Below are 24,449 nucleotides of genomic sequence, written 5' to 3'. Positions count from 1 at the left end.
CCGACACCCTGACACCACACCCCGACACCCTGACAGCACACCCCGACCCCGACAACCCGACACCCTGACACCCCGATCGACCCCGGACATGATGATGATACAAAAATATCATATATATTTGTCTTGTTCGGGTGTATTTTTATTATGTTCATGATGATGATACACTTAAATTATATACATATTATTATGTTCATATCAGGTATCCAATTTTTTTATGTTGTACTAATTTCGTTTACTTTTTGTCACTTCATGTGTTGACAAGATGGTGGGCAAGGGTCCAAAGCGCCCCGAGCTTCCTGCGAGCGCTACTGGGAGGTGTGGTTCCATTATTCCACCCCAGCCCCTCCGGAGAGCGTTGCTAGATAGTATGAAGACAACTGCGGCAGGCACTTCTACTTCTGCTGGGAGAGGTCGGGGGAGGACGAAGAAGGCTGGTAGAGGTGGACGTGGCAGCGGGAGAGGTAGGAAGGCTGCTATGCCTTCCTCGCCGCCACCCTCAGCTGATTCACCCGACCACAGGACTGCTCCATCTGACATGGACCCATCTCGGACTCTGGTCCATGAGCCTCCGGTCGCTGATCCTTCGCCCCACCAGACTCAGGTCGCCGATCCTTCGGCCCACGTGAGTCCGGTCCTAGAGTCTTCGTCCCAGAAGACTCCAGTCAGGGGGTCTTCGTCCCAGAAGACTTCGGTCATGGGGTCTTCGTCCCAGAAGACTCTGGTCCCGCCGTTTTCTTCCCACAAGACTCCGGTCCCACCGTCTTCTTCCCACGAGACTCCGGAGGCTAGTGGCCCGGATGATGGTAGCGAGGACACCTTTTCAGATGATAGCTACAGCGAGGACGAGATGGTTGAGAAGCGCAAGAAGGTCTACAAGCATGGTGGTACAAAGCTCTCACCCGTGCCGACGACCCCCGACCAGAGGTGGTTGATTGCGCCTAAAGGGTTGAAGTAAGTGCATTTACTATTTTTTAATCTTTTGCCTTCATGTTCCTTCAAATTAATATCTAATGCGTTTGCCTTGTCATACTGCAGGGGCTGGGTATACCCCCGTGACCGTGGTGTCCGCAGGTCCAACCAGGTCCTTAGCACGCTTTGCCGGCAGCACTTCCCTGGGTGGGTCATGATGCCCGGTGAGGGTCATGTTCCATAGCTAGCACTGAGCTGGGAGATGTACTCTGTTGCCCCGGCCCCTCCAGGGGAGATGGTCGCCGGTGTCGCGTGCGAGACGGTGGCCGACATTGTGTGTCGTCGGTTTTGGGTAATTTCTCCTTTAGAGAATTAAAAATGAACACTACCTACCTAGTGATTGTACTAATCATTGTTGTCTTCCTTGATTGCAGACCTTCTACAGGGTTTCAGAGGGAGAACAGGAGGCCGCGGCTATGGTTGTCGAAGACGATGCAAGCGCCTACTTTAGAACTTGCGGCACGAGGCTCGGGTGCAGGCCGTTCAAGACTACTACGCCTCGCAGGGTATTAGGAGGGCCAAGAAGAAGTGTCACAGCATGTTTCTGAGTAGGAAGAAGTACTTGTCGGTAATTATACCTATTCTTAAGGCCTTGAACTTAGTTTTCTTGATTTGATTCGTAGCGCTGAAATTTCTCTTGACTCACTTAGGTGCCCCCAAGATGGTGAGTCGATAAGATGGACGGTTGGGAGGCGTTGGTGGATGTGTGGTGCTCTCCTCAATGGCGGCTCGAACACCAAAGGGCCAAGGATAAGCGCGACCAAATGGAAGGTGTGCCACCATCAAGGGAGCTCCAACCTGTTTGAGTACGGGGATAACTGGGTATGTGGTTTGTCACATGATTCACGCAATTTCATTCTTCATGGTAGCATTTATCTTTTCCAAAATGACTTAATATGCTTAGTTAGTTAAAGTGACATAATAACTACCTTGGATACTTCAATAATAACATAATTAGCTCAATAATGACTTAATATGCTTTAGTTAGTTAAAAATGGCATAACTACCTTCGATAGCTCAATAATGACTTAATATGCTTTAGTTAGCTAAAAAATAGCATAACTACCTTGGATAGCTCAATAATGACATAATTAGCATACTTTGGTAAAAAATGGCATAATAATCTTTCTTAGCTCCAAAATGACCTAAACCTAGCTTATTTTCCTCAAAAATGACATAATAACCTTTCTTAGCTCCAAAATGACCTATTTACATAGTAATATCATTCTCAATGCTAGCTTGAGCCCTTAACTAATATTTTGTTCCTCTCTCTCAGGCGCATTACAACAATAAGCCTGTGCCAAGTCTGTTCAACCTCTATGGCATGGCCCATATGGCCCCGTACAAGAAGGCCAAGGCATTCATGGAGTCTGACCTAGATCATCTAGAGAGCTTCACCAACATCTCCTCCCACCACAAGCTTGTGAAGTACAGAGACGAGGGGAAGACGAGGAAAGGGGAGGACTTTAACCCGAGTCGGGATCCTTTTGATACAGAGCTGGTGATGATATCTGGTGGCGGGAGGTCCCATGGCTCTCAAGCCATTGGTGATGGACTGATACGTTGTCCTAAGACTCCCCCACAGATCAAGAAGCGCATAAGTAGCTCTGATCCTGAGATAACGCCTCGTGCACGGCCCGTGGTGCTCGCCATGGCGGTTAGTTATACGGACTCTCTGACCTTTCCTCCATTACATTGTGTGTGCGTCCGTCGATGATTACAATGCTAACAAGGAGTGTTGTGTTGCAGGCAGCGGTTGAGAAAGAGATATTGAAGACCCAGGCGCTTTTGGGGGAGGCAAAAAGGGAGGCGGCAGAGAGGGAGAGGGAGAGGAAGGAGAGGACGGCTAAGCTGTTGGAGGAGGAGAGGAACCGGAATGATGCGTCTCACCGGGCCCTATACGAGCTCATCGTGGTACGTTTGTTGTGCATATTAGCCCAATCATGCACGTAATGTTCACATTACTAACTAATATGACTGACTCGTGAGAACCAAATGTGCAAACCATGTGCGAGAAAAGCGGTCAGGCCGCTCCGCCGATGCCCCAGATTGCTCCGGCGGGCACGGTGAGTTTGATTTGAAGGGTCCTTAGTTACTACTATTCACATTTCAGTTTGCATCATGCTAACGAGACATTATTGGAAATGATCTTTGGTTCAGCATGGCTCCCGACAAGCATCGACCAATCCTTCCGCGTCTGCCAATGCCGGAACCCCGACCGGTCCTTCACCTCCGTCTGCCAACAATGGCGCAGCCCCGACCATTCCTACACCTCTGTGATAACGGTATTTTTCTTCTTATTTAGCGTGTTTAGTCCATTTCAGACATAATTTAGCTTATTTAGTCCACAAATGACATAATAAGATGAAGAAAATCAAGGAAGAGGAAGGAAAGAAGGAATAGAAAGAAAAGAAGAAGAAGAAGAAGAAGAAGAAGTCTTCTTCTTCTTCTTTTCCTCCTATTACTTGTTTTTATTCGTAAATGGCATCATAACCTTGCTAACCTCATAAATGTCATATACTTAGCTTGTTGTCCTCTAAAATGACACAATAAGCTTAGTTAGATCAAAAATGGCATAATTTGCTACGTTAGCTCAAAAATGGCATTTTTCTTCTTATTTAGCCTATTTAGTCCATTTATGACATAATTTAGCCTATTTAGTCCACAAATGACATAATAAGATGAAGAAAATCAAGGAAGAGGAAGGAAAGAAGGAATAGGAAGAAAAGAAGAAGAAGAAGAAGTCCTTCTTCTTCTTCTTATTCTTCTTTTCTTCATCTTCTTCTTCTTCTTCTTCTTCTTTTCCTCCTCTTACTTGTTTTTATTTGTAAATGGCATCATAACCTTGCTAACTTCATAAATGTCATATACTTAGCTTGTTGTCCTCTAAAATAAAACAATAAGCTTAGTTAGGTCAAAAATGGCAGCTATGTTAGCTCAAAAATGGCATTTTTCTTCTTATTTAGCCTATTTAGTCCATTTATGATGTAATTTAGCCTATTTAGTCCACAAATGACATAATAAGATGAAGAAAATCAAGGAAGAGGAAGAAAAGAAGGAATAGGAAGAAAAGAAGAAGAAGAAGAAGAAGAAGTTCTACTTCTTCTTCTTCTTCTTCTTCTTTGTCTAGTCTTCTTCTCCTTCTTCTAGTCTTCTTCTCCTTCTCCTCCTCCTCCTCCTCCTTCTTCTTCTTCTTCTTCTTCTTCTTCTTCTTCTAGTTTTCTTCCTCTTCTTCTTCTAACTTTCTTGTTTCCATTTTGCAGATTTAATTCAGTATATGGAAGCTTGCATGGATGGAGTGCTTGTTTCTCTGTTCTTCTTTTTTGTTTTTATCGAAGAATAATGTGGAACTTGTTATATGGATGCGTGGAACAATGTGTTGGATGAATATTGTGATAGTAGTGTAAGATGTATGGATGATACTATGTTTCTTATGTATGTATATATGTTGTCATGGATGGAGCTATATATGTGTTGCATAGATCATATGTCTGTTGTGCCTGTGAAATAAAAAATATGTATATCTGTGTGTGAATTCCAGTGAAATTAAATGGACATAAATGCAAACAGGGGATATATAGCCTCTTTGTCGTCTGCTAGCAGACGGCAAAGAGTACACATGGCAGCTTCCTGTAGACACTGGGAACACTAGCTGCCTATTTGGTCAGCTATGTCGTCTGCTGGCGGACGGCATAGCTGGCTACATGGCAGCTTCCCAGCGCTGGCCTAAATGAGCTCTTTGTCGTCCTCTAGCGGATGAAAAGACATTTGAATCATTGCCGTCTGCTGGCGGGCGGCAAAGAGCATCGTTAACGCCCTAACGGCTCTGACGCCACCCCACTTTCGTCCGTAGTCTTTGCCATCTGCTGGCCTCAAACGGCGGACGGCACAATCATTTGCCATCAGTTTCTCAAAAGCGGACGACAAATAAGGCCTTTGCTGGCACCTATTCAGACGGACAGTTTGTCGTCTACTGGCGGACGACAAAGATGTTTCCCGTCCAGGATCTATGCCTTTGCTGTCTGCCATGGCGGGCGGAAAAGAAGCTGTTTCCAGTAGTGTAATAATGAAGATCATCACACTTTTATTTATTTACAACTCAAGAATTACAATTCAATACTTAGAACAAAATATGACTCTATGTGAATGCCTCCGGCGGTGTACCGGGATATGCAATGAATCAAGAGTGACATGTATGAAAGAATTATAAAGGTGGCTTTGCCACAAATACGATGTCAACTACATGATTATGCAAAAGCAATATGACAATGATGGAATGTGTCATAATAAACGGAACGGTGGAAAGTTGCATGGCAATATATCTCGGAATGGCTATGGAAATGCCATAATAGGTAGGTATGGTGGCTGTTTTGAGGAAGATATAAGGAGGTTTATGTGTGATAGAGCGTATCATATCACGGGGTTTGGATGCACCGGCGAAGTTTGCACCAACTCTCAAGGTGAGAAAGGGCAATGCACGGTACCGTAGAGGCTAGCAATGATGAAGGGTAAGAGTGCGTATAATCCATGGACTCACATTAGTCATAAAGAACTCATATACTTATTGCAAAAAATTATTAGCCCTCGAAGCAAAGTACTACTACGCATGCTCCTAGGGGAAGGGTTGGTAGGAGTTAACCATAGCGCGATCCTGACCTCCACTCATAAGGAAGGCAATCAAAAGAACACCCCATGCTACAAATTTGTTACACAACTTTTACCATACGTGCATGCTACGGGACTTGCCAACTTCAACACAAGTATTTCTCAATTTCATAATTACCCAACTAGCATGACTCTAACATTACCACCTTTATATCTCAAAACAATTATCAAGTATCAATTTTATCATAGTATTCAATGCACTCTATATGATAGTTTTTATTATACCCAACTTGGATGCCCATCATATTAGGACTAATTTCATAACCAAAGCAAATACCATGCTGTTCTAAAAGACTCTCAAAATAATATAAGTGAAGCATGAGAGATCAATAATTTCTACAAAATAAAACCACCGCCGTGCTCTAAAAAGATATAAGTGAAGCACTAGAGCAAAATTTTCTAGCTCAAAAGATATAAGTGAAGCACATAGAGTATTCTAATAAATTCCGATTCATATGTGTCTATCCCAAAAGGTGTGTACAGAAAGGATGATTGTGGTAAACTAAAAAGCAAAGACTCAAATCATACAAGACGCTCCAAGCAAAACACATACAATGTGGTGCATAAAAATATAACTCCAAGTAAGGTTACCGATAGACGAAGATGAAAGAGGGGATGCCTTCTGGGGAATCCCCAAGCTTAGGCTTTTAGTTTTCCTTGAATTTACCTTGGGGTGCCTTGGGCATCCCCAAGCTTAGGCTCTTGCCACTCCTTATTCGATAGTCCATCAAATCTTTACCCAAAACTTGAAAACTTCACAACACAAAACTCAACAGAAAATCTTGTTAGTGCAAGAAAGCAAACCACCACTTTAAGGTACTGTAATGAACTATTCTTTATTTATATTGGTGTTAAACCTACTGTATTCCAACTTCTCTATGGTTCATACCCCCGATACTAGCCATAGATTCATCAAACTAACCAAACAACACACGAAAAACAGAATCTGTGAAAAACAGAACAGTCTGTAGTAATTTGAAACTTTCGAATACTTCTGGAACCCTAAAATTCCTACCAAAATAGGAAGTCCTAGGCAATTTGTCTATTAATCTTATGCAAAAATAATCAACTAAAAATCACGTTTCTGTGATTTATTACTCGTGTGTGCAAAAGTTTCTATTTTTAGCAAGATCAAATTAACTATCACCCAAGATGATCCTATAGGTTCTACTTGGCACAAACACTAACTAAAACATAAAACCACATCTAAACAGAAGCTATATGAATTATTTAATAATAAATAGGAACAAAAAGTAAAGAACAAAAATAGAATTGGGTTGCCTCGCAACAAGCGCTATCGTTTAACGCCCCTAGCTAGGCATAAAAGCGAGAATAGATCTAAGTATTGCCATAATGGTAAGCTAAATCACGAAAACTCATCTCATATTCCCTATGTTCAGCAGCAAGTTTTCTTTGTGGCAAGCAAAAGCAATCAAAAGGGCTAAATTTAATGGGATAGAAGTCCCCAAGATCAAGCTCGGGAGGTATGGATTCCTCCTTTGGCCCTTCATATTGTACAACCAAATCATCATTATAAGCATTCTTTTGGAAAAAAGTCATGAGCCTTTGCTCAAGAGAAATCCTAACCCATTGTTTTGAATAGAAAAATCATTATTAAGATTAGAGATTCTATCAACTAGAACATCGGTAGGAACCTTTTTTCTAAGGTTTTCATTAAAAGCAACATGATCTAAAGATTGTAAACACATTAAGTCTTCTTGATTAAATAGGATCGCGTCTATGGGAGGACGACCAGCGTCCACCCTATAGTCCGCAAACATTTCTTTGGCTTCTTTTATTATAAATCTGAACTCATGTGCCAAAAAGATAGTAGTTGCACGCTTAACAGAAGAATGCTCAATATTGGAAAATTCGAGGAAAATCCTTTATATGCAAGGATGCATATTCATAAAGTGTCTTTCAAGTTCAACTATAAGCAAGGATATGGCATCCGCAAGACTACTAGTTCTATGAAGAATAGTTCCACCCATAGCGGACAAATCACCGGCACAAGTAAAGAAATCCTGACCCCTTTTCCAATAATATAACCACTACCGACTCAAAACTTTTTAGTATGTAAGATGGTGGGTTCTTCAACAGGATCATCAAAAGCATCAAAGTTTCCCATGTTATTACTGTTGTCCTTATCAACGATAACCTCCCCAGTTTCACACATAGTGGCAACAAATACAGGAAGCAAGCGAAAAAGAGGCAAATGGGAAAGAGAGGGCGAATAAAATGGCAAGGGTGAAGTGGGGGAGAGGAAAACGAGAGGCAAATGGCAAATAATATAATGCGAGGGATAGAGTTTGTGATGGGTACTTGGTATGTCTTCACTTGAGCGTAGACCTCCCCGGCAACGGCGCCAGAAATCCTTCTTTCTACCTCTTGATTACTGCGTTGGTTTTCCCTTGAAGAGGAAAGGGTGATGCATCAAAGTAGCGTAAGTATTTCCCTCAGTTTTGAGAACCAAGGTATCAATCCAGTAGGAGGCTACACGCAAGTCCCTCGTACCTACACAAACAAATAAGAACCTCGCAACCAACATGATAAAGGGGTTGTCAATCCCTTCACGGCCACTTGCAAAAGTGAGATCTGATAGAGATAATAATAAGATAAATATTTTTGGTATTTTTATGATATGGATTGAAAAGTAAAGATTGCAAAATAAAGAAGATCAGAAACTTATATGATGGAAAATAGACCCGGGGGCCATAGGTTTCACTAGTGGCTTCTCTCAAGATAGCATAAGTATTACGGTGGGTGAACAAATTACTGTCGAGCAATTGATAGAAAAGTGCATAGTTATGAGAATATATATGCATGATCATGTATATAGGCATCACGTCTGCGACAAGTAGATCAAAACGATTATGCATCTACTACTATTACTCCACACATTGACCGCTATCCAGCATGCATCTAGAGTATTAAGTTCATAAGAATAGAGTAACGCATTAGGCAAGATGACATGATGTAGAGGGATAAACTCAAGCAATATGATATAAACCCCATCTTTCTATCCTCAATGGCAACAATACTATACGTCCCTGCTGCCCCTGCTATACTAGGAAAGGACACTGCAAGATTGAACCCAAAGCTAAGCACTTCTCCCATTGCAAGAAAGATCAATCTAGTAGGCCAAACCAAACTGATAATTCGAAGAGACTTGCAAAGATAACCAATCATACATAAAAGAATTTAGAGGAGATTCAAATATTTCTCATAGATAAACTTGATCATAAACCCACAATTCATGGGATTTCGACAAACACACCGCAAAAAGAGTTAGATCAAATAGATCTCCAAGAAGATCAAGGAGAACTTTGTATTGAGATTCAAATAGAGAGAAGAAGCCATCTAGCTAATAACTACGGACCCGAAGGTCTGTGGTAAACTACTCACACTTCATCGGAGAGGCTATGGCGTTGATGTAGAAACCCTCTGTGATTGATTCCCCCTCCGGCAGAGCACCGGAAAAGGCCCCAAGATGGGATCTCATGGGTACAGAAGGTTGCGGCGGTGGAAATAGGGTTTCGTGGTGCTCCTGGATGTTTTCAAGGTATGCAAGTATATATAGGCGAAGGAAGTCGGTCAGGGGAGCCACAAGGGGCCCACGAGGGTGGGGGGCATGCCCACCCCCCTAGGGCGCGCCCTCCTGCCTCGTGGCTTCTTGATGACCCACAAGTGTAGGGGATCAATCGTAGTCCTTTCGATAAGTAAGAGTGTCGAACCCAACGAAGAGCAGAATGAAATGATAAGCGGTTTTCAGTAAGGTTTTCTCTGCAAGCACTGAAATTGTAGGTGATTGATAGTTTTGTGATAAGATAAATAGTAACGAGTAACAAGTAATTAAAGTAAATAAAGTGCAGCAAGGTGGTCCAATCCTTTATGTAGCAAAGGATAAGTCTGGACAATTTCTAATAATAATGAAGGAGCTCCCGAGGACACATTGGGAATTATCGTAAAGCTAGTTTTCATCACGTTCATATGATTCGCGTTTGGTACTTTGATAATTTGATATGGGTGGACCGGTACTTGGGTACTACCCTAACTTGGACAAATATCCCACTTATGATTAACCCCTATTGCAAGCATCCGCAACTACAGAAAGAAGTATTAAGGTAAACCTAACCACAGCATTAAACATATGGATCCATATCAGCCCCTAACGAAGCAACACAAAAACTAGGGTTTAAGCTTCTGTCACTCTAGCAACCCATCATCTACTTATTACTTCCCCATGCCTTCCTCTAGGCTCAAATAATGGTCAAGTGTCATGTAGTCGACCTTCACATAACACCACTAGAGGAAAAGACAACATACATCTCATCAAAATATCGAACAAATACCAAATTCACATGACTACTAATAGCAAGACTTCACCCATGTCCTCAGGAACAAACGTAACTACTCACAAAGCATATTCATGTTCATAATCAGAGGGGTAATAATATGCATAAAGGATCTGAACATATGATCTTCCACCAAGTAAACCAATTAGCATCAACTACAAGGAGTAATCAACACTACTAGCATCCCACAGGTACCAATTTGTGGTTTTGATACAAGATTGGATACAAGAGATGAGCTAGGGTTTTGAGAGGAGATGGTGTTGGTGAAGATGTTGATGGAGATTGACCCCCTCCCGATGAGAGGATCGTTGGTGATGACGTTGGTGATGATTTCCCCCTCCCGGAGGGAAGTGTCCCTGGCAGAACAGCTCTGCCAGAGCCCTAGATTGATTCCGCCAAGGTTCCGCCTCGTGGCGGCGGAGTTTCGTCCCGTAAGCTTGCCCACGATTTTTTCCAGGGTAAAAGTGATGATATAGCAGAAGATGGACGCCATAGGCCCACCAGGGGGCCCAGGAGATAGGGGTGCGTCCTATAGGGGGGGGCGCCCTCCTGTCTCCTGGACAGGGTGTGGGCCCCCTGGCATATTTCTTTTGCTCAGAAATTCTTATTAATTCCAAAAGGTTGTTTCGTGGAGTTCCAGGACTTTTGGAGCTGTGCAAAATAGGTTTCCAACGTTTGCTCCTTTTCCAGCCATAATTCCAGCTGCCGGCATTCCCCCTCTTCATGGTAAACCTTGTAAAATAAGAGAGAATAGCCATAAGTATTAAGATATAATGTGTAATAACAACCCATAATACAATGAATATTGATTTAAAAGCATGATGCAAAATGGATGTATCAACTCCCCCAAGCTTAGACCTCGCTTGTCCTCAAGCGGAAGCCGAAATCGAAAAATATGTCCACATGTTTAGAGATATAGGTGTCGATAAAAACAAAATATGGACATGAGGGCATCATGATCATTCTAATAACAGCAACATATATAGATTTTGTCATATGATTTCCTATGCTCAAGTAACAATCAATTCACAATGTCAAGTATGGTTCAAAAACTTTATTGGGAACTAACAAACTATAATCTCAGTCATTGAAGCAATTGCAATTTATCGTAACATCAGAAAGAGTCAACAATCGAGCTTTTCAGCAAGCTCACATACTCAACTATCTCATAGTCTTCTACAATTGCTAACACTCACGTAGTACTTGTGGTTATAGAGTTTCAGCCGGACACTGAGATAGATAGGGGCTTATTGTGTTGCCTCCCAATGTATTCACCTTTAGGTGATGTCAACAATAATAGTCTATACTAACTTACATCCAATTGGATATATATATATCATGATCTTTCAAACACGAGGAGCTTGCCAAAGGATAAAATGAAAAAGGGAAAGGTGAGAATTACCTTGACTCAAACATAAAGTAAAAGATAGGCCCTTCGCAGAGGGAAGCAGAGGTTGTCATGCGCGTTTAGGGTTGATGCACAAAATCTTAATGCAAAAGAATGTTACTTTATATTACCCCTTGTATGTGGACCTTTATTATGCAGTCCGTCGCTTTTATTACTTCCACAACAAGTTCGTACAAAGCTTATTTTCTCTGTAGTAATAAGTCATACATATTTAGAGAGCAATTTTTATTGCTTGCACCGATGACAACTTACTTGAAGGATCTTACTCAATCCATAGGTAGGTATGGTGGACTCTCATGGAAAAACTGGGTTTAAGGATATTTGGAAGCACGAGTAGTATCTCTACTTGGTGCGAGGAATTTGGCTAGCATGAGGGGGAAAGGCAAGCTCAACATGTTTGGAAGGTCAATGACAATATACTTTAACTGAGATGTCAGAAAACATAAACCATTACGTTGTCTTCCTTGTCCAACGTCAACTCTTTTAGCATGTCATACTTAATGAGTGCTCACAACTATATAAGGTGTCCAAGATAATATATTTATATGTGAACCCCTCTTTCCTTATCACTTCCTATTAATTGCAACGATGACCAAGGCTACGTTCATCAACTCTCAACAATTTTTATGCCTCATACTTTCTATATGTGAAGTCATCACTATCCATAAGATCAATATGAACTCCATTATTCTTTCTACTTTCTCAAGATCATAGTAACATAGCAAAGCCCTTGACTCAACACTAATCTTTATTATAGATAGCTCACGGACTCGATTACAAAAAGAGATCACAAAGCAAAACTCAAAACTACTTGATATCAAAACTTCAATCTACTAGATCAAGAAACTACTAAAAGGATCGAACTAAATAAAGCGGTAAAGATAGGAGTGTGATGGTGATACGATACCGGGGCACCTCCCCCAAGCTTGGCAGTTGCCAAGGGGAGTGCCCATACCCATGTGATTATGTCCTCGAAGGTGATGAAGTAGGAATTGTTGATGATGTAGTAGTTGTTGATGATGTAGGCTTGTCGTCCGTCTTCCAAGGCATAGGCTCTCCATCATAGAAGTATGGTCGAGTCTCCGGGATCCTTAAATCTGCAGCCAAACTCATCCTCTTTCTATATTCATACTCACAGTTCTGGTTTTGCAGGTCATAGATCTGTGCTTGGATATGCTCGATTTTCTCTTGAAGATGGTCTCCCCAATGACTTTGGCATCCAGCTTGTGGTTGTTGGTGAACTCCGTGATCATCATATGGTTGGCGTCGAGTCCACGCTCCACCATCCCTTGGCACTTGAAAACTTGTTCCTCCACGGCTTCGAGCTTTGTCTCCACGCTTCCGGTACGCCTTGGTCCCTCCACATCGCAGATGTGCAGAACCCCCTCACGCATCTCAATCATTTGAGGGTGTTGCAGCACCTCCGCAAGATAGGGGTTGATAACCCTCTCGAAAAACTGGTCCGTGGGAGCGCTTGGAGACGACATGATGCTCTTAGATCTGAAACAGAAACAGCTCAAAACGAAAACAGAGGATATTTCCGTGATACGGTGGTCAAAACCTTCGGGAGTATATATAATGAATTTTTATCGACCAAAATACGTAACATGCAAGAAAATGGAGGTGCCCACAAGACAGGGGACGCTCCCTACAGGGGGGGGCCCTCCACTCTCGTGGGAGCCTCGTGTCCCTTTCGGACTACTTCTTTCTTCCTAAAATTCTCAAATATTCCAAAACTGATAAAAATTGCCATTGGAGTTGTTTTGGAGTCGGTTTACTTACCGTACCACATACCTATACCTTTTAGGAGTCTGGAACATTTTGGTAGGTGTCCCTTATGTATTCCTCAGGAGTCACGGTTTCAATAATATTAGTTTCAACATTGATAGGATTACCTGAAATATAATGTTTAATCTTTGACCGTTTACCACCCTTGGATTTGTGCCTTCGAAGTTGTTGATTTTTATAGCACCAGAATGATAGACCTCCTCGATAACGTAGGGACCTTCCCATTTTGAGAGAAGTTTTCCTGCAAAAAATCTTAAATGAGAGTTGAATAATAACACATAATCTCCTACGTTAAACTCATGCTTTTGTATCCTCTTATCATGCCAGTGTTTGACTTTTTCTTTGAAAAGCTTGGCATTCTCATAGGCTTGGGTTCTCCATTCATCAAGTGAGCTAATATCAAACAACCTCTTCTCACCGGCAAGTTTGAAGTCATAGTTGAGCTCTTTGATAGCCCAATATGCTTTATGTTCAAGTTCAAGAGGTAAATGACATGCTTTTCCATAAACCATCTTATATGGAGACATACCCATAGGATTTTTGTATGCAGTTCTATAGGCCCATAATGCATCATCAAGTTTTTTGGACCAATTCTTTCTAGATCCATTCACAGTCTTTTGCAAAATTAATTTGAGCTCTCTATTGCTCAACTCTACTTGACCACTAGACTGCGGATGATAAGGAGATGCGATTCTATGATTGACATCATACTTAGCAAGCATCTTACGGAAAGCACCATGAATAAAATGTGAACCACCATCAGTCATAAGATATCTAGGGACTCCAAACCTCAGAAAAATAACTTCTTTAAGCATTTTAATATAAGTGTTATGATCAGCACTACTTGTTGGAATAGCTTCTACCCACTTAGTAACGTAATCAACAACAGCTAAAATATCTGTATAACCATTAGAGGCAGGAAAAGGTCCCATATAATCAAAGCCCCAAACATCAAACGGTTCAATAACAAGAGAATAATTCATAGGCATTTCTTGATGTCTACTAATGTTACCTATTCTTTGACATTCATCACAAGATAAGACAAACTTACGAGCATCTTTGAAGAGAGTAGGCCAATAAAAACCAGATTGTAGTACCTTGTGTGCAGTTCTATCTCCAGCGTGATGTCCTCCATAAGATTCAGAGTGACACTTACGTAGAATCTGTTCCTGTTCATGCTCAGGCACACAACGTCTAATAACACCATCTACTCCTTCTTTATAAAGGTGTGGATCATCCCAGAAGTAATGTCTTAAATCATAAAAGAACTTTTTCTTTTGCTGGTATGTGAAACTAGGCGGTATATATTTAGCAACAATGTAATTAGCATAATCAGCATACCAAGGAGCAGTATGAGAAGCGTTGACGACCGCTAATTGTTCATCAGGAAAGCTATCGTTAATAGGAAGTGGGTCATCAAGAACATTCTCTAACCTAGACAAGTTGTCTGCAACGGGGTTCTCAGCTCCCTTTCTATCACTAATATGCAAGTCAAATTCTTGGAGCAAGAGAACCCATCTAATGAGTCTAGGCTTAGCATCTTTCTTTTCCATAAGATATTTAATAGCAGCATGATCAGTGTGAATAGTGACTTTGGAATCAACAATATAAAGTCTAAACTTATCACATGCAAACACGACTGCTAAGAACTCTTTTCAGTAGTAGCATAATTTCTCTGGGCAGTATCAAGAGTCTTACTAGCATACTGGATAGCATTCAATTTCTTATCGACTCTTTGCCCTAAACAGCACCTACAGCATAATCACTAGCATCACACATCATTTCAAAAGGTAAATTCCAATCAGGCGGCTGAACAATAGGTGCAGTGATCAAAGCTTTCTTAAGTGTTTCAAATGCTTCTACACAATCATCATCAAAGACAAAAGGAATATCTTTTTGCAATAAATTAGTCAGAGGCCTAGAGATTTTAGAAAAGTCCTTAATGAACCTCCTATAAAAACCGGCATGACCAAGGAAACTTCTTATACCTTTTATGTCCTTGGGACATGGCATCTTTTCAATAGCATCAACTTTGGCTTTATCAACTTCAATACATCTCTCGGAGATCTTGTGCCCCAAGACAATGCCTTCATTAACGATAAAGTGACACTTTTCCCAATTCAGGACGAGACTAGTGTCTTCGCATCTCTGCAAAACACGATCAAGGTTGCTCAAACAATCATCAAAAGAGGATCCATAAACGGAAAAGTCATCCATGAATACCTCACAAATCTTTTCACAAAAATCAAAGAATATTGCCATCGTGCATCTTTGAAAGGTAGCAGGTGCATTACATAAACAAAAAGGCATACGTCTATAAGCAAAAGTACCAAAAGGGCAAGTAAAAGTGGTTTTAGATTGATCCTTCGCTGACACACGTATTTGAGAGAAGCCAGAATAACCATCTAGAAAGCAAAAATGTGTGTGTTTGGATAGTTTTTCTAGCATTTGATCAATAAAAGGTAAAGGGTAATGATCTTTCTTAGTAGCTTTATTTAACTTACGGAAATCAATTACCATCCTATAACCTGTAATAATTCTTTGCGGGATCAATTCATCTTTATCATTAGGAACAACGGTAATACCTACCTTTTTAGGAACACAATGAACAGGGCTTACCCATTCACTATCAGCAACGGGATAAATAATACCTGCCTCAAGGAGCTTTAGTATCTCCTTTCTTACCACTTCCTTCATCTTGGGGTTTATTCATCTTTGAGGATCTCTAATTGGTTTGGCATCGTCCTCCAATGTAATTTTGTGTTGGCATAATGTGGGACTAACGCCCTTAAGATCATGCAGAGTATATCCAATAGCAGCTCGGTGCTTCTTCAGAGTTTTCAATAATCTTTCTTCTTCTTTCTCTGAAAGGTTAGCACTAATAATAACAGGATATATTTCTTTTTCATCAAGATAAGCATACTTAAGATTATCAGGTAATGGTTTGAGTTCAAACACGGGATCATCCTTGGGTGGAGGGGGATCCCCAAGAATTTCAACGGGAAGGTTATGTTTCAGCATAGGTTCCTGTTTAAGGAACACTTCATCTCTTTCCTCCCTTTCCTTCATAAACATAACGTTTTCATGGTCTAGCAAATATTGTTCTAACGGATCAGTTGGAGGAACAGCAATGGAAGCAAGACCAATAATCTCATCCTTACTAGTTGGTTCCCTTTCACGAGGTTGTCTACTAAACTTAGTGAAATTAAACTCATGAGACATACCATCTATGCCAACAGTGACATATTTTTTTCACAATTAATCTTAGCACCAGCTGTATTCAAGAAGGGTCTACCAAAAATAATGGGACAAAAATCATCTTGTGGGGAACCAAGAACAAGAAAATCAGCAGGGTATTTAACCTTCCTACACAAAACTTCAACATCTCTAACAATCCCAAAGGGTTTAATGGTATACCTATTAGCAAGCTTGATAGTAACATCAATGTCTTCTAACTCAACGGGTGCAATGTCATGCATAATTTCTTGATATAAAGTATAAGGTATTGCAGTAGCACTAGCACCCATATCACATAAGCCATGATAGCAATGATCTCCTATTTTAACCGAAATAACAGGCATGCCTACGACAGGTCTATGTGTCTTAGTATCAGGTCTAGCAATATTAGCAGTCTCACCCAAGAAAGAAATAACATGCCCATCACTACAAGAAATATGTCAACTAGTGACCTTCTGTCAGTGACCCTGGAAGAATTGGTCATAGATCTATGACCATTTCAGACCAATTGGTCAAAATCTGTTCGGGGGGCTCCAAACCCTAAACCATTGCGACCATTTTGGTCAGAAAGGTCGTAATTTCCTTACATGAAAAGGTCATAAAGCAAACAGCGCTAGTCCGCTGCCTTATTTCTAGTTGTTAACGACCAATATAGATGGTCATAGCCTTGTAAATTGTGGTGGGTTGCTATGACTAGGCGCCACCTCATCAGTTTTGCCTATGTGTCATGTCCATGTGGCAGTTTTTGCCCTAGGTTGTGAAGCAACCTATATTTCTGTCATTCCCAAAATTCCCAAAAAAATCTCATAAATTCTTTGGGTCATATCTTCGTCAAATATGTAAAAACCTTCCTTGCCTAGTTCAAAAATAATTCAAAAATATTCATTTTCCTATTCTGTTCAGAACAACAGTTTGTGAAGGAAGTACCACTTTGGCATGTCCAAATAGTATACATTTTCTACAGTGCTTTTCTATGCCCAAATAACCATCCTCCACCAAATGCCAGCTCAATCCATTCATTATTTTGAGCCGAGCTTCAACATTCGTATTTATGTCCAGTGTGGTAGTTTGCAAAGCAAGTACCACATAGGCTCCTCCTTTTGAGCTGAAAATTTGTGAATACGGTCTTCTTAGTAACTGATCATCCTCAGCCAAAACTCACGCCCATTAGCCATGTGCATTTCCCGTACCGCAAATCAAACACTTGGCTGCTTATTCATGTTTAAGCATCGATCGGTCTCCTCGTGAGAATCTTATGTTGTGATTTTCTTCCTAGCACCTACCTGGGGAGTGCCCAACCCACTAGACATACCTAGGCCGCCCAGAACACATGGCAACGCCACGGTCACGCAGTGACCACGCGGCGGGCATGCGAGTTTACGCGCTCTAGAGTTGGGGCCCTTGGCCACCACCCAAACCTCGACGTATCGCCACCAAACCATGTATTTATGATTAAATAGGTACTTATGTAACTAGAAATGATTTTTGGAAAAAATAAATAGCAAACTATGAGGCAGCTGCAGTTCAAATTTGACCCGCTTCCAACTGAATTGGCGGGAATTTGTCTTTTTCACCAAAGGTGGATCAAAACTTTTTGCACCCAACCATTTCGTCAATTGTGCATTAAATATGTCCTAGTATTTTAGAAAATTGATTCGGTCCAATTTTGCAACAATTATTTGGTAGTTCCTTCACAAAAAAACCTCCTTTTGGGCACTCGGAAAATGAAAAATGGTTTTTTCGTCCAAAGAAAATGAAAACTTCCTTAGGCAACATTGTTTGCCATTCCAATATGCACCCTTGTGCACAATATGAGATCATTTGAACAAACTATGCCACGAATGTGGCCATAAGATTGATCATTTGGCTTAAGCCATGAATCTTCAGAGATGATAGCTCATTTCTGAGAACACTTTTTTAAAATAATTGTCGTATTACAAGTTTGTTATTTTTCCTGGAAACTTGGTCACATATAATGACACAATGCGAAGGTTTTCCAATTTTTTGATTTTTTTTTTGAATTTTTTATGCCTGTTTCAAAATGCGGTCAAAACGGCGGGTTTGACCGTTCCTAGCTAGTGGTTGAATCTTGAAATTTTTTGGTGTTTCTCTGATTAAATAGATACTTATGTACCTATAAATGATTTTTGGAAAAAAATAAATAGCAAACTATGAGGCAGCTGCAGTTCAAATTTGACCCGCTTCCACCTGAATCGGCGGGAATTTGTCTTTTTCACCAGAGGTGGATCAAAACTTTTTACACCCAACAATTTTGTCAATTGTGCATTATATATGGCCCAGTATTTTAGAAAATTGATTTGGTCCAATTTTTCAACAATTATTTGGTAGTTCCTTCACAAAAAACCCTCCTTTTGGGCACTCAGAAAATGAAAAATGAATTTTCCGTGCAAAGAAAATGAAAACTTCCTTAGGCAATATTGTTTGGAATTCCAAGATGCACCCTCGTGCACAATATGAGATCATTTGAACAAACTATGCCATGAATGTGGCCATAAGATTGATCATTTGGCTTGAAAGTCATGAATCTTCACGCATGATAGCTCATTTCTGAGAATACTTTTTTAAAATAATTACCGTATTACAAGTTTATTATTTTTCCTATAAACTTGGTCACATATAATGACACAATGCGAAGGTTTTCCAATTTTTTTGATGTTTTTTGAATTTTTTATGCCTGTTTCAAAATGCGGTCAAAACGGCGGGCTTGACCGTTCCTAGCTAGTGGTTAAATCTTGGAATTTTTTTGGTGTTTCTCTGATTAAATATATACTTATGTACCTAGAAATGATTTTTGGAAAAAATAAATAGCAAACTATGAGGCAGCTGCAGTTCAAATTTGACCCGCTTCCAACTGAATTGGCGGGAATTTGTCTTTTTCACCAGAGGTGGATCAAAACTTTTTACACCCAACCATTTTGTCAATTGTGCATTAGATATGGCCTAGTATTTTATAAAATTGATTAGGTCCAATTTTGCAACAATTATTTGGTAGTTCCTTCACAAAAAACCCTCCTTTTGGGCACTCAGAAAATGATAAATGAATTTTCCGTGCAAAGAAAATGAAAACTTCCTTAGGCAACATTGTTTGGAATTTCAAGATGCACCCTCGTGCACAATATGAGATCATTTGAACAAACTATGCCATGAATGTGGCCATAAGATTGATCATTTGGCTTGAAAGCCATGAATCTTCACGCATGATAGCTCATTTCTGAGAATACTTTTTTAAAATAATTACCGTATTACAAGTTTATTATTTTTCCTGGAAACTTGGTCACATATAGTGACACAATGCGGAGGTTTTCCAATTTTTTGATTTTTTTTGAATTTTTTATGCCCGTTTCAAAATGCGGTCAAAACGCCGGGAATGACCGGTCCTAGCTAGTGGTTGAATCTTGGAATTTTTTTGGTGTTTCTCTGATTAAATAGATATTTATTTACCTAGAAATGATTTTTGAAAAAAATAAAGAGCAAACTATGAGGCACCTGCAGTTCAAATTTGACCCGCTTCCAACTCAATCGACGAGAATTTGTCTTTTTCACCAGAGGTGGATCAAAATTTTTGACACCCAACCATTTTGTCAATTGTGCATTATATATGGCCTAGTATTTTACAAAATTGATTAGGTCCAATTTTACAACAAATATATGATAGGTCCTTCACAAAAAAACTCATTTTGGGCACTCGAAAAAAGGGAAAATGAATTTTTCGTGGATCAAAAGCATTTTACATAAAATCATTTGGTCAATTATACATAAAATTTGGTCTAATACATAGAGTTGGTAGGTTCATCACAACAAAACTATTTTTTATACTTCAACAACGAAAAATGCTTTTCTCCTGCAAAAGAACTTATTTTTAACCATTTACGACCTATTTATATGGTCATAAAATCATCAAGGCCTTTATTGCTTTCTGATTGGTCCACGAGCACCTCACGCGGATCATGCCCGACCACCGTTGGATAGGCCTGGATCCGACGGCAGCCCTCTTCCCCCCACCCCCTCTACCCCTCATCCCTCTCATCCCCCTCCCGAATCAGCGTAGCTCTCGTCCAAACCCTAGCCGCGCCATCCTCCGTGCGCCGCCGCCCCCATCGATTCTGCCCAACACCGCCGATCCCCTTCCACCTCTTCCGCCTAGCCCCTTGCCGCCACCCACCTCCGCCACCCACCAGTCCCCTCGCCGCCACCCACATCCGCCACACCTCCCCTCCCCACCTCAGATCCTCTCCCCTCTTCCCACTCCCAGATCCAACTTCCCACCGCCACCTCCGGCGCCCAATCCCGGCGACCTAAGGCGGGATTCGACGGTGCCCAGCAGACCTACACCCGTCACCGGCCATGGAGGTGGTGGCCCTCTCCGCCAGCGATGCGCGGACGAGACCTACACCCGTCCCGTCCTTCTCCTTTCCTCTGTCTCTCTCTCTCTCCCTCACGCATCTTCCCTCTCCCTCAGGTACATCTACAATAGCCCCACCATGGATGGCCTCTTCACGAGCTCCTGTCGCCGCTGCAGTTCGTCCGCGTCGTCGCCCCGCAGACCACCCCTGCACCTCTGCCGCGGACCTGCTCCACATCTCCTACAACCATGACTACGTCTGCTTCACGACGAGACGCTCGCGGTGGCGCGGGCCTCCGATGCCATCCTGCTCGGCGCGATAGGAGGGTGAGTGGAAACGATCTGGCAATAGTAATTAGTTCAGAAATTGTGATGTGCATCTGTGAATTTCAGTTTCAGTAAATGGACGCTGATGCTGCGCTTGCAGGTATAAGTGGGACAGCAATGAGAAGCATCTCAAGCCTGAGACTGGGCTGCTCAACATCCGTGCCGGGCTCGGCGTGTTCACCAATCTGCGGCCAGCCACGGTGTTGCCGCAGGTATATGTCCCTATCTTGTTTCAGCTTCAGTGCATTTCACATAAGTACTATGCTTTACTCGACAGCACTGCCTTTCGTACTCTAGTTTTCTAGTTGCATCCAAGGCCATGTATCGAACGCATCAGATTGTCTCCTGCATCCCCGATGTAATCTCTAGTAGTGGCACATAGTTTAACCAAGCAGCAAAATACTAGCAAATGTAGCCATAGTTGCAGGATTTGGGATGGGTGGACTTGTTTAATTCACTTAAGAATAATAATGTCCTGTGTAACTACTTCCCTCTCTGACCTAGGTTGTTAGAGAGCTTACTGGAGGTATTGTTGACTAAATTATGATGAGACATGGGTGGTTACTGGTTGCCCCTCTTTTCTTGCTGATTTATGCATTTCCAGGTGCATTCTGATGAAACTTGAAATTTGTACTGCTCTGCGTGGCAGGGATTTACTTCGGACAACCTAGGGGTTTTGGTACAAATGACGAGGGAGAGGAAATTGGCTTCAACACTAAAATATATTCAGTTTCTGAGGTAATGCACTGTTCCTCAGACATTTCACTGTTTTTTCAATGTATGAACCCTCTGCTCAGTTAACTAGCTAGCTCACTGGTTGTTGCTGTGGTGGTTTAGGGTCCTGGAGAACACCTGCAGGGACGACGAGGAGATGCGCGCCATCCTTGGCGACAGCATCGGCAACCTGGAGCTCATGAAGCAGAGGGTGCGTTTTTCTGTAATAATAAATTACTGGGGTCTTGATTCTTGATCTGTAGCGCATTTGCGCCTTGGCATAGCATTTTTCTTTCCATAGAACTGAATATCGCAGATAGAACTGTTCAGTCAGTCTGTCTTAGTAGTAGCTACTGAAAACCGACTCGCATTGCTTCATGGAAATCTCTCACGGTCACAGTGAAGAACTCTACTTGTACAACCAAAATTGATTCAAATCCTACGTATCTAGAACTGCATCTTCACATTCTTTAGTGCAGCCATGTAGTAGCACTGTAGTAACCTTCTAGATCAGTTCATTTAGTGATTTTTTTCCGGGGAGTTCATCTTGTAATCTATTTAGATCATGAAGTTTCCAGGACAGTTGCCTGCCTGCTTATATGATAGGCATCACCCTTCGTGTATGAAAGAAACAAGCTGATCCGGTTCCTTTGGTGACCAAGGCATATTCCAGTCCAGCATCTATTAAACTTTGTATGCTGAATTTAAATTGGTTGCCAGCAACAGCAGTTCCTTTTATGCACCGGTTCAGATCACCTGATGGATATGCTTGTGCAATCCTATTCCAGCTCAAATAGAAACGCTAAACATATCATAAATGATGCACCTTTTGCATTCTTTCAGTCTTGTATTTTTAGGAAGCATTTTAAAACGAGGATCATGCAGCCCCCACATAATACTCATGTAGCCCCCACATAATGTTGTCTAACAGATTGCTTTGTTAATATACTGTTCTTCCTTGCGTAATGTTCTTGTTGCCGATAATAGGGCCTGTAGATAGCAAGTTATTTTCCTAGTGGTTACTTATGCTTATTGTGTATCACATTGAAAGAGAAAATGCACAATGAGCTTGTTTGATCTTTTCTATGCTTATGTATACTTGATCTGGGCAGTCCTATTTCCTATGATCTTTCCTATCATTTGCTAGTGTGATGCTTGAAGATGAAATTTTTTAAAACCCTGCTATCATGCATCTCCATATTATTGGTTTAGTGTACCATAGATATGTGTGATCATTTTGTCTAACTATCTTCCTTGTGTATGCTTGTTCTTGAACTGCAGGGCGCGGAGGTTCTGCTGTTAACAAGTTCCGAATGTCACTGGGTCTGCCGGTGGCAGCCACTGTCAACTGCGCTGATAACACTGGTGCCAAGAACCTCTACATAATCTCCGTGAAGGTAATCAAGGGGCGCCTGAACAGGCTCCCTTCTACCTGCATTGATGACATGGTTATGGCCACTGTCAAGAAGGGAAAGCCACACCTGAGGAAGAAAGTCATGTCGGCTGTCATTGTGAGACAGCATAAGCCATGGCGCCGAAAGGATAGTGTCTTCATGTACTTTGAAGGTACTGCCAAGTTCTTATGATGACTTCAGTCATTCTGCACTAGTGTACTGTAGTAATTTAATTTGCCTTTCTAAAACTGTAGCCAAGCTGTACCTCCTGCTACTGGAACAATAAAGATGAATGAATTCTTTCTCCTGCTCAACTCTTTCCTCTCTGTCTGTCCACGTAGTAGGATTCATGCATCAAGCCCAGAACCTGAATCTTTTATTTGGCTGCTAGTAAACCAGGTTGTACTCTTTCCAAGTGCAAGTTGGATAGAACCTGCAATTAAGTGCACAGACATATATGGATTCTGGTTCAATTCATATGTATGTTTGTATGTGCATGCTTAAGACTTTGACTAAAAACTAGTTAATTCATTGTTCTACCTTGAAGGTGACCAGTCCCTAGCTGCGCGCTTTGGTCGGTCCTGCTAATTTCAGTTCCTATGATTTTTAATCTTCGTTTTCGGTTTTCCCCAGCTACCAAGACTCTGAGTTTGTGGTGATGGCAGTTGACACAGAGCCGATCGAAATCTTCCCCCACCCCCTGTTGCTCCCTGATGATAACAAGGTAGAAATTTTGTCCGTATGCTGCATCATATATAGTACTGCCAATTAGTTTGTATGTCGTTGCTTGCGTAATATGGTTAGATCGAAGACTGTCAAGCTCATAATTCTATATGATGTGTTAAAGATTAACAGAATATATGACATGACTTGTGTGCAGACCTCTAGTACCTTGCTCATCTATAGTGTGTCTGTTGTATGCTTGCCTTTCTTTGGCCTACTATTTTTATTTATCAAATGAAAGGACATTCTGTTTGGCAGTGGGCGGTTTTGCTCAAAAATAAGTAAATAAATTGTATGTGCATGCTGAAATGTTAGATGTCTGTTGGTTGCTGTATATGGGAAAGATGAATTGAATCTTGTTGTGTACTTGTCAATTCTAGCTTATATTGGTGTCTTGCAATCCTAAAAAATTATTGAATCCTGCTGTGTACTTGTCAATCCTGCTGTGTATTCATATTGTGTCTCTGTTTTCTTGTATGAACGAGTTATCTAATTTTAACTAGCTG

This window comes from Triticum aestivum, chromosome 2B (genome assembly GCF_018294505.1).
Source record: "Triticum aestivum cultivar Chinese Spring chromosome 2B, IWGSC CS RefSeq v2.1, whole genome shotgun sequence".
NCBI lineage: Eukaryota > Viridiplantae > Streptophyta > Magnoliopsida > Poales > Poaceae > Triticum > Triticum aestivum.
This window is presented reverse-complemented; position numbering follows the sequence as displayed.